General features: G+C 35.4%; 1 long non-coding RNA gene across 1 annotated transcript; it reads left to right on the top strand.

The window, feature by feature from the left end:
* The first annotated feature begins 10,911 nt into the window (after window positions 1-10,911).
* On the top strand, window positions 10,912-11,589 carry LOC132273767 (uncharacterized). The gene is made up of 2 exons (XR_009470246.1): window positions 10,912-10,995; window positions 11,080-11,589. It is a non-coding gene; the product is annotated as an uncharacterized LOC132273767 (long non-coding RNA).
* Window positions 11,590-11,827: the final 238 nt, after the last annotated feature.

Genomic DNA, 11,827 nt, shown 5'->3' with positions numbered 1-11,827 from the left:
TAGACAATTAGGGTTTCGTTTTGGGGAAGACGACGACACTCAACAGCCGTGTCTTATCATTTTCCCATTAAATGTTTAACCGCCAAAACCACCAAGCTATACCGGTTTCTAACACCATTAATCCCCACGCCATTATGCACGCGCCGTTTTTATTTTCAAAATTCAAAATTCAAAACGTCACTTGCAGGGGGACTAAATGTGGACGTGGTTCAGCCACATCACCAAAGGTCAAGTCAAATAGTCAACACCTTGACAAGATCCACCTCAGCAAGGTGAGCCGTAGTCGACCATTGGGGCTCAAACTTTGAACCAAACATTCGGTCGATGGATCCTGGGCCTTGAACCACCAGCCATCTCCGCGGTCGATCGACGGGCCTTGAACCTCTATCCGACCCCATCACAATTAGTCGATCAACGGGCCTTGAATTCGATCTGATCCCATCACAGTTGGTCGATCGACGGGCTTTGAACCTCGATCCGACCCCATCACAGTTGGTCAATTGATGGGCCTTGAACCCCGATCCGACCCCATCACAATTTGTCGATCGACGGGCCTTGAACCTCGATCCGACCCCATCATAATTCGTCGATCGACAGACCTTGAACCTCGATCCGACCCGATCATAATTCGTCGATCGACGGGCCTTGAACCTCGATTCGACCTTATTACAATTCGTCGATCGACGGGCCTTGAACCTCGATCCGACCCCATCATAACTTGTCGATCGACGGGCCTTGAACCTCGATCCGACCTTTTCATAGCTTATTGGGCAACGGACCTTGGCCCTCTGATCGTCACGGTTCGACGACCGACATATCCTGAACCTCGAATCAATGTAGTAGCAAATCATCAATTTATGGGCTTTGAGCCTTTATTCAAGCAACGAAGAGCTATGGTAGGGCTCTTCGAGTGACACTGGGATGTAGATGGGATTTTGGAATGGAGGATAGAAAATTAGTAATGTCTTGCCCACTAAGGCAAGACCCAGTTTGAGGATAAGAGTAAAGGACAATTGGAATAGTACAATCACCTTTACAGCCTGTCATTCTTGGATTATTCGACATGAAAGGTACACTTGGCAGTTGATCCAAAAATATACGAATTAGGGAAACATGACCCAAAGAGGCATGATTCTGACCCGCTCTAAAGATGGAGGCCCAACAATGTACTACCTGGATGACCTAGGGCTATAAAATGAGGCAGTGACAAAAAGAAGCGGGTAAGAACTGACGGCAGCTCCTTCCCTACCATTGCTCAAGATTCTCTCTCTGGACTGGTTTTCTCTCCCTTCTTCCTACCCTTCTGCATTCTTCATATTGCCGAGTGGTATATTCCCAGACCTTCTTGACTCTTCCAGGACCCACGCAGAACCAGGTATCTACAACGATGACGAAGATAAGTGGACGGTTGACAACTTGATGATAAATTTATTAAACTTCATATCACCGCTTTTTTAACAAAAGAAATTGTTATTTTTTAATGGTGAGATTTTTAAATTTTTGGCTTTAGGTCGAACTTTATACTAGTAATTTTTTTTAGTTGGGGGAGTGCTAAAAATCATGTCTAGTCCCCCGAGTGTTTGAGTCATTTTGGTCATAACCAACAGTTGCGGTCTCCTAACCAACAGTTGGGGTCTCCTAACCGATAGTATTTTCCCGGCCATGTTTGCGTTGTTCCAAAGAGGGGTGATAAGAAATTCATCTAGCCCTGGGTGTTTTCACCTTATATTTGTGGAGGCTAAAAAATGGGTTTTCTTGTTGTTAGACGTATAGAGACAGAGAAAAATATAATGTATTGTATTGTGATGGACTGGGGTATATATAGCTGAGGGTAGGTGTGTGAGTGTTGCTCAAGTAAATCTATATATGAAAACTATGGGTAGGTAAGGCTGTTGTTGTACATGGGTAAACCCTAATATCATCTAACACCCCTTCAAAATCAAGGTGGCGGGGTTATATGAAACTATCTTGAGTTTGGAAAGAAGATCTCGAAAACGGCTTGGTGGAAGCGATTTGGTAAAGACATCTGCTATTTGATCACGAGAAGTAATGGACCTCAACTATAGAGTCTTCTTAAGAAGGTGATGACGAACAAAATGACAATCGATCTCAATGTGTTTGGTGTGCTCGTGAAAAACATCATTGTGTGCAATTTGGATTGCACTTCTATTATCACAATAGATAGGAGTGGCAATGGATGAAGAAATTTCAACGCAACTACAAAAGCTCAGAAGTAGTTGTGAAAGTTACGCAGGTTGTGGAAACTATTAGTTGATTTTATTATGATTAACTCCTTTAATGTCCTAGATGAGATTACTAGGTTAACTTGCTCAATTTTTGTGATTGATTAAATTGCCCAAGCAATATGATCAATTAAACATCTACAATAACAAATATAAATACTGAAAAGTAAAGCAAGTAGAGTTAGAGAGATTACACCTGGTTTTTTAGCGAGGAAACCCCAATTGGTAAAATAAACCAATTGTTGTGGGAAAAACCTTGTGAAATGTGCAGTCCAAAATAAACTAATCCATAATGTTGAAAACAAAGTACATTGAATTTTGACTCAGACTCACACTCTATCATTCTACCAAACACCAATCGCTGACAATCTTCTGCCTTTGCGACGTCGCGTCCAACAGCTCTTGACCTCAGGCTTACTCTTGATTTCTGTAAAAGGATCTCTAGTAGATCAAACAACACTCCTAGAATGCTTTGACCCTTTCAAAGTGTGATCGCTTTTACCCATTTTTTTCAAGATCTGAACTTTGATGTAGAAGAATAGATCTGCTCTTTCGAAATCTCTGAATCTTCAATTAAGCTCCAATTCCGATGAAATAAAGAACAACACTACTAAATCACTCATGAATATATGTGTATGCTCTCAAAAACAAATTTAGAAAAATCAAGTTTGAATCTCTCTGAAGGCTTTCTCAAAATAATGAATGGATATTCCTTAAAGCCATACCTCAATAATAAATGAAAGAGGAATTATATAGAAGTTTGTAAGACCTAAACATACTTGTAAAACAAGTAGAATTCATGCATAGGTTTTAGAAGGAAGTCTGGTCCAAAAAAGAATCAAAACGGATAAGGGAACTGAAGTTTCTAAATAGATCGGCAAGCTTTGAACCGGTTTAGGAAAAGTGGAACTGGTTCAAGATGGACAGAGTGAATTTCGAAGAAATCTTATTGAGTTTTGAACCGGTTCAGCATTCTTTGAACCGATTCAAGATGACCAGTCTTCCTGTTCGCTGAATTCTTGAACCTGTTCCCTCATATGCTAAACCTATTCGCTGAATTGTTGAACCAGTTCAAGTTAGGCAGAATATATTTTCTCCCTTAAAAACTTCCCAAAACTTCCTAAGTGTTCTAACATACTGACAAAACTTCCTAAAGCATTATTCTCATAATCCCGGAGTGTATTAAAACATGAACACTTGAACTTCTTCAAATCTGCATCCGATCTTCAATCTTTGAAAATTTGAACAATAAAATTATAACTCGATCAGGCTTGTTTTGACACCAAAATTAGCCAATTACAAAAATTATATCTCACAATCTCCCCCTTTGGCAATTTCGTGACAAAATCCTAAAAACAACATGAAATTTACCCAAACAGAAAAAAACAAATTACAATGATTGTCAAAGGAATAAACAGCGAAACTTTTCTTGAACCCCACGAAGCTTCATCATTTGTAGTAATTTGTAATCTGCACATTAGCTCAAACATAACTGCCCATGAAGCTTAATCAAGAAAATAAACACAAGCATAAAATAGTACCTAAACAACATGTTAGCTTTGCTAATTATGCTTGAAAATTATTTTGCATTGCATTGATTAAATGTTCTCCCGCTTAATTCAAAAGTATCTCTCCCCATGAATGACATCAATCTCAACTCTTTCCCCCATTTTGTCACAAATTAACAAGGGTCTAAAGTAAGAAATATCCTAAGAAGGAAGCAACTAACCATATAGAACTTATAAATTAAATCCAATGAGAAAATAAACTCCACGAGACTATATGAATTAACACAAATAACCAGGATCAATTCAATGAAGTTCCACAAACTTAGTAAGTGTAGTAAAATCACTAACAAGTTCTAAAACATATAATCTATCAACTGTTTAGATTTCAGACAATAAATCAATAATATCACATATTCTTAAAAATCAAACAATCAACATGTGCAAAAGACCAAATTTTTTATTTTTATTTTTATTTATTTATTTTTTTTATGCTCCATTTTTCTTTTTGCACATTAGCGGCTTTCACGTTTATGGGTAGCCAACTCTTTCCCTTATTCCCATTTGTTTCGAGTCAAGGTAGCTTCGGACAATTCCCAAAGATAACCTTTTCCACCTCTCACTATTTTTTTTCAACAACAATTATTTTCATTTTTTTTTTTCAAAAACTTTTCATTCCAAGCTGTTTTTCATCATTTTTTTTTTATTTTTAATTTTTTTTTTATTTCACTCTTTTGGTCTAAAACACATACAACAAGTTTAAATTCCAAGACAATGCTAAATCATGTAAACATTATCTTTGACCAAAACAATGGCATCAAAAATAAGTAAATGTACTATCAATGATCCATTTACTATACGAATCAAGTAAGCAAAACCAATTTTATCAATTCATAGCCGTAGTATGTCTTACACAGATAATCTATATGTCATTAAATTCCTTATGTTTAACATACTCAATCAATATGGTTTGCTTAACTTTCCAAAAACATAATTTAGACACTCAAGATATGTGTATATGACAATTCTTTTTAGATTATGTCCTTGCAATGCATCTAATCAAGACAACAAACGCCTATAGATTTTCTAAGATGAGAAAACTTAGGAGCATCTAATGGCTTAGTGAGAATGTCAGCCAAATTCTGATCAGTATGCATTTTTTTTCTAAAGATAAGACATTTTGTTCAACAAGTTCCCTAAGAAAATAATGTTGAATGTCAATGTGCTTAGTCCTAGAATGCAAAATTGGATTCTTTGAAATATTAATTGTACTAGTATTATCACAAAAGATGGCAATAGTACCTTGATCAACTCCATAATCCAGAAGCATCTATTTTATCCAAAGCGATTGTGTGCAACAACTTCTAGCAACAATGTATTCAGCCTCACAAGATGATAAAGATATGCAATTTTGCTTCTTGCTGTACTATGAAAAAGATTAGTACCAATATAGAAACAACCACTTGAAGTACTCTTCTTATCATCCTTGTTATCAACCCAATCAATATCAGTATAGCCTGCAATTTCAGAATTAGATTCAGAAGAATAACGTAATCCATAATTCAATGTACTATTGACATAACAAATAATGTGCTTGACTGCAAGAACGTGTTGTTATCTAGGATCAACTTGATACTTAGCACAGACACCTACACTAAATGAAATATCTGGCCTACTTGCTACCAAATATAACAAACTACCAATCATACTCCTATACAAGGAAGGATTAACCTTTTTAGGATCAGAGTCTTTATCCAATTTGGATAAAGTATAGGAGTTTGTACATACTTTGAATCTTTTAAACCAAATTTCTTGACTAGCTTCTTTGCATACTTTGTTTGAAATATAAAAATCTCATCATCAAGGTGTTTCACTTGGAGACCTAGAAAGAAAGTCAGTTTACCAACTATACTTATTTCAAAAGTATTACTCATATTTCTAACAAAATCATGAACAAGGTTATCACAAGTAGTGCAAAAAACAATATCATCCACATAGATTTGAGCAACAAGAAAATATTTTCCTTTTCTGAAAATAAATAATGTTTTATTTGCTCCCCCTCTTCTGAAGCCTTTGTGCATTAGATAAGAAGATAACTTCTCATACCATGCTCTAGGTGCTTACTTTAAATCATAAAAAGTCTTTTTTTAATGAAAAACAAAATCAGGATTATGTGGATCAATAAAACCTTTTGGTTGTGCTGCATAAACTTCTTCCTACAAAATACCATTTAGAAAATCACTTTTTATGTCCATTTAAAACAATTTGAATTTAAAGTGACATGTAAGAGCAAAAAGAAGTCGAATAGACTCAAGTCTAGCAATAGGTGCAAAAGTTTCATCAAAATCAATTCCCTCAACTTGAGTATATCCTTGTGCAACTAGCCTAACTTTATTTATCACCACAAGACCATGCTTATCAAGTTTATTTTTAAAGATCCATTTAGTCCCTATGATATTAACATCATTAGGTCGGGGCACTAATTCCCAAACATCATTTTTCACGAATTAAAACAATTCTTTTTGCATAGCCATAAGCCAATCAGAACTTTGAAGAGCTTCATTAACATTCTTTGGTTCAAACTGAGCCATGTGACATGAGTGTTCTATATCATCTACAATGCACGAGTGTCCTAATTAATTACGAATTGTACTCTTAGTACTCAGTTTATCCTATTAACCTATCACATTGTCAACTGGATGACTCGATCGAGCCCTAGAACTACTAGATGTGGGAATATCTAAAGAAGGTGCAGGAATTCCTATAGGTTCATCAATGGTGAACTCTAATTCCTTATCAACACTCTCTTCAACCTCTTCACCTTCTTCACCTAAATTCTTAACTCTTTCTTCCTCATGAATTTTAGTTTAGATTTGTTTATGTTTTTGAAACATAACATATCAAACAATCTTTCTCTCTAAGTTAAAATAGTATTAAATGAAGGCTTGATAAACCACCATAATCCCTAAGGTTTGACACCCTTTAAGTAGCCATATCTTACAAAGGATTCGTTCTATTGCGAGTGATATTTTCTAATTGAACATTTTTTGAATCACATCACTACACTCGAAGACTATTCCCCTTATGTGTGTTAGTGGAGCCATCATAATAAGGCCGAGTCCACTTGGGAATAGGAAGATGAAATCCATGCCAAGTATCCAGAGCTTTTCTTATCAGGTATGTGATGAATTTTAGGGACGGAATTCATTTGTTAAAGGGGACGAATGTAATACCAAGTGATTTTACAGGATTTATTAATTGGTTTTTATTTAAATTAATTGTTTTAAATTAATGATATATGTGTATTTAATTATTTATTATTTAATGTTTGATTAATTGTTTATGTGAAATTAGTGTGTTATTATTTTATGTTTGGGTAAAGTACACAGACACTCCTGAGATTTGAGGATATGACACTCAGATGAAAGTTAGCCTATTTTTGGACAATGACACTCCTTCAAGTTTGAAAAATAGACAAAAAGACCCTAAAGATAGTGAATTGACCTTACTACCCTTCGATATAAAATTGACATTCAATTGGACTTAAATACCCTTGGATTAAACCCAAACCCAAACCCAAACCCAAACCCAAACCCGTATGTGTAAAGAACCCTCTCCCCTTTTCTCTCTGTATGTGTATGTGTGTGTGTATATATATATATACTGCATCTTCATCACACCCATCTGCCGCCGCCTCATCATCATTCTCAGTTCATTAGCACTTGCACAGTGGATGATGTTGGTGTAAATATATAGCTTGCTGATGTTGTGACTTGCTTTGGCCAAAATGTGAAATCAAAAATGAAGAAAATGGGTTTGACTGCAGTGGGCAAGGTTGAGTCCTGCGAAGACAAACCCAGGTTGAATCCCAAAAACCATATACCACCGCCACCACCACCACCATCACCATCACCATCATCCAAAACATAACTTACATTTACAGAGGATATATGTGCCCAAATAATATACGTATATATTATACACAATATATATGTATATATAACCAATCAATGGATTTGGAAACAGTAAAATAGAAATTGAAAATCCATCCTAAACCAAATCGACTGATCTCAAATTTATGGAGAACCAAATTGAAAACCCATGAAAACAGTTGGTAAAACCCAATATATATATATATACATACATATACACACACATATAATATACATTTAAATCTTAAATTAAGATAGAGAAGATACCCAAATGGTTTTCTTTACACCACTGATAAGGACAGTACCAATGAAAGGTCGGAGCTTGATCACCCGTGAAGAAATTGTTAGTGTGGCGGTGGCGTTGAAGGTCTGAAAGTTGAGGGATATGGCAGAGGCTGTGAGGATGTGTATTGTGTGGGGGTAGTGCTCGAGGAACCACCGGATAGTCTCGCCGTCGGACTTGTGGCCGAGCTCTCTGGTCAATTGGAAAATTTTGGTGGCATACGCCGCCGGCGTGCGTACTCTCCGGCCATGGCCTTCTACAGTCAATGTAATAAACCAAGCACAAGGACTCGAATTATGACAGAGATGAGAAATTAAATGCGAGGCCTTCTAAACAACCAGATTGAAAGTATGCCAAAAGTCTTAAGCGGTTGAACAAAATCTGGAAAAAAGATTTGACGTAAATAACACCATTCATTTCTGTTTCTCTTCTTTTTTGGATTCACGCCTTCTTCATAACCCAATCTCTCTCTCTCTCTCTCTCCAATTTTCATCTCATCCCATCTGGGTTTGTCTTTACCCTTCTTCAATTCTCATTTGATATGCTATTCTAGCTCTTTACACACACCTCTGTCTGTGTTTTTAACCTTTTCCTCCTCTTACCACCTTGGGTTTTGGTTTTGTTTCAGTTCATTCTGTGTTCTCTTCAACAAAAATTTCACCTGGGTCTTTATTTTGATGTTTTCTACTAAAATCTCTCTGTTTTCCATCTGAGTACGTTTTCTTTTATTTGTGATAAAAATCTCTCTCTTCTCTCTCCTGCATTTTCTTTGTTTGAAATTTCTTAATCTCTGATTTAATCTTATTTGTGTTAGAAATCTCTCTTTCTCTCTTTCCCTCTCTCCTGGATTTTCTTTTATTTGTGCTAGAACTCTCTCTCTCCCTCCTGGGTTTTCTTTTATTTGTGATAGAAATCTCTCTCTCCATTATATGTTCAAACCAACAAATAATTGCTAATACTTCTTTTTGTCAACTCTGTTTCTGATCTCTTCAATGAAGTGTTTCTATTACTTGAAGAACAGAGCTAGAAGTAGGGAACAAAGATCAACACCGGAATTAAACAACCTGAGCAAATCCGATGTTTCGGCAGCTGATAGGGTGAGCAAGTCTTCATGTTCTGCATCTTCGCAGCGCGGCATTCCGGAATTGTATGAAGAGAAAGCTCAGAATTTGAGGGTCTTCTCATTCTCAGAGTATATAATTTGAGGTCCTTCGATGCCCTCGGTGAAGTTGATTTAGATGGGTGAGCGGTGGAGGGGAAGATGGGCAGCGGCGGTGGAGGGGAAGATGGGCGATGGCGGTGCCTTTGTGTGGTGTTATATATATATATATATATATATATAGATATAGAAAGATAAAAATGGTAATTTGGTCTTTTAATTATTTGATATTTTATAATTAAAATTAATAAAATAATGAAGGGTAAAATTAACTTTTCATTTGTTTTAAGGGCTCTGTTTGGTTTGCAAATTTCATAAGAGGGTGTCATTATTCCAAAATAACGTAACTTGTATTTGAATGTCTTTTTAGCAAACCTGATGGGGTGTTAGTTTATTTTACCCTTTCTGTCTTGTTGATTGTTTATTAATTTATTTCGCATTGAACCGAATTTAGTATAATTAGACCATAGGTTAATCATTGGACTATGGGTTATGTGGACTAGCCTATCATTTCAAGTTCGGTTTATTATATTTTAGGCCCAATCCTTTTGTAATATTCTTAGTTCTAGTATATAAATTAGGGAGTAATAATATTATTGTATATATTATACGTATTATACATGTTATACATATATCTATAAAGAGAGTAAATGAGAGATAGAGAGAGAAGTGACAAAGAGAGGGATAGGTGACAAGAGAGAAAGAAGGCAAAGGACCGAACTCCATGAATGCCGCCGTTGAGAAGAGGACTCCGGCAAGGCTTGCGATTCCATTTTATTACAAAATCCTAAGGCAAGTCCCTATTCTTCTCTTTCCCTTTGAATTTATAAACCTTTCACCTTGTTAAAAACCAGTAGTGTGTTTATGATCATCATTTAATTATTTAACTTACTATTTTCATGAATGTGATTTAGATTTGCAAACGTTATTGAAGTTTTCTAAACTAAAAATTAAATCTATAATTTATGTTTAATCTTATTTAAATTAGGTTTTGTACTTTGATTTATTGTAATTACATGATTTAACTTCTGTAGGCCTTAGAAATTGTCTCTGTTTTCATCAGTTTTCACTTTAACTAATAAAACTGGATCGAGAACCTATGACCCGCGAATTTGTTTTCTGGTGCGCGTGGGATCGATCCCAGGAGGCTTGGGATTGATATCAGGTAAACGTTATTGGGATCGATCCTAGGAGGCTTGGGATTGATATCAGGTAAACGTTATTGGGATCAATCCTAGGAGGCTTGGGATTGATCCGAGGTAACTTTATTGGGATCGATCCCCGGGGGCTTGGGATCGATCTTTTTTGGACTGAACCTGACTTATTTTTGTAATGATTCTAGGGTAATCTAAGATCGATCTTAAGGGATGTGAGATTGATCTTAGCTTGCAAAAATTGACTTTTGAACTCTTTTGAACTTATAATAAAATCCTGTTCACTAGCATTTTCTCTTAACTTTATAATCACACAAATTAATAATAATTTGGTTAGTATTATCTAGATCACCACGACCTTAGAGTAGTTCGCGTAAGATATTGTACTACGCCGAAATTAAGAAAGGGAATGGTTGAATTAAATACATGGTGTATGTCATAAATGATATAAATCATAATCATATTTTTTTTTTCTTAATGTTAAATGATAATACTCATATTGAAATTTTATGGTGTATTATGATAAATGATATTAATCATATTTATTCTTTCTTAATGTTAAATGATATTAATCATTTTTATTTTTTATCATTGTTAAATGAAACTTATCATTTCGTAATTTGCATTGTTTATAGTGGAACCACGGTGGGCTGACTAATAAACGCAGTTATACTTTTACCCATTGGATATGTTGCTAAAGATATGATTGAGTTGTCTAGGTATGTGGTTTATTTTTCGTGCATGTTTTCCTAAGTGATTTAATGTTCGGGCATGTGATGCAAAGCTATGTGCTTCATGTATAGGCATTTGATTCCTGAGCATGGTAGATGGCCTATACATTATGTGTGTATCTAGTTTGTTCCTCCCAGCTATGGTTGAGTTCACTATACACTGTACACTTGTTATCTTTTATGTATGGTTATTTATTATTGGGACAGTTTTGGTTAGAAATGACTAGTTTATCGGTTCTCTGATTGGGTCGTAATAAAGAGGACTTGCTCGTAGGTTTTATCCACTTTTGTTGATATTTTAGGTCCTCGTCAGTTTCAGTCACATGGTTGAGGACTCAGCAGTTTAGAGACTTCATTCATCATCCACTTTCCCGGTTACTGCAGAATAAGAACTTTTTTATTTATCATTTAGACTTTATGGATTTTGGATTATAGACTTCGAATCATTGTTTTGGCTTTAGGGGTCCCTGTTTTTATAGGATTCCCGAGTTGTATTAAAAATGAAGTTTTAAAGATTGTGGATTATTATGGATGGTTTTTAATTATTAATTAAAATTCATTTATACTTTTATTTCTTTTATTATTATCCCTTTGTAATATGTGCTTGATTATTATCAATTGCTTTTTACATCCCCAAATTTTTGTGTATAAGCCTGATCAACTTATGCGTGAAAATTGAAGGGTATCACATTTTTTCGTATATTAGTGTACACTGTAATCTTATGAATCGGGTGAAGGGTATTTTGGTTTATCTTTTAGAACACCTAAGACTATTATTGTATTTTCATACAAGTGAAGGGTAATATGATCATTTTGAAAA

Source organism: Cornus florida, unplaced genomic scaffold, assembly GCF_030987335.1.
Source record: "Cornus florida cultivar Cherokee Brave unplaced genomic scaffold, ASM3098733v1 CherokeeBrave_3.0.0_Hap2_Chr09, whole genome shotgun sequence".
NCBI lineage: Eukaryota > Viridiplantae > Streptophyta > Magnoliopsida > Cornales > Cornaceae > Cornus > Cornus florida.
The sequence above is the reverse complement of the archived record's forward strand: the minus strand, read 5'-3'. Positions and strand labels throughout refer to the sequence as shown.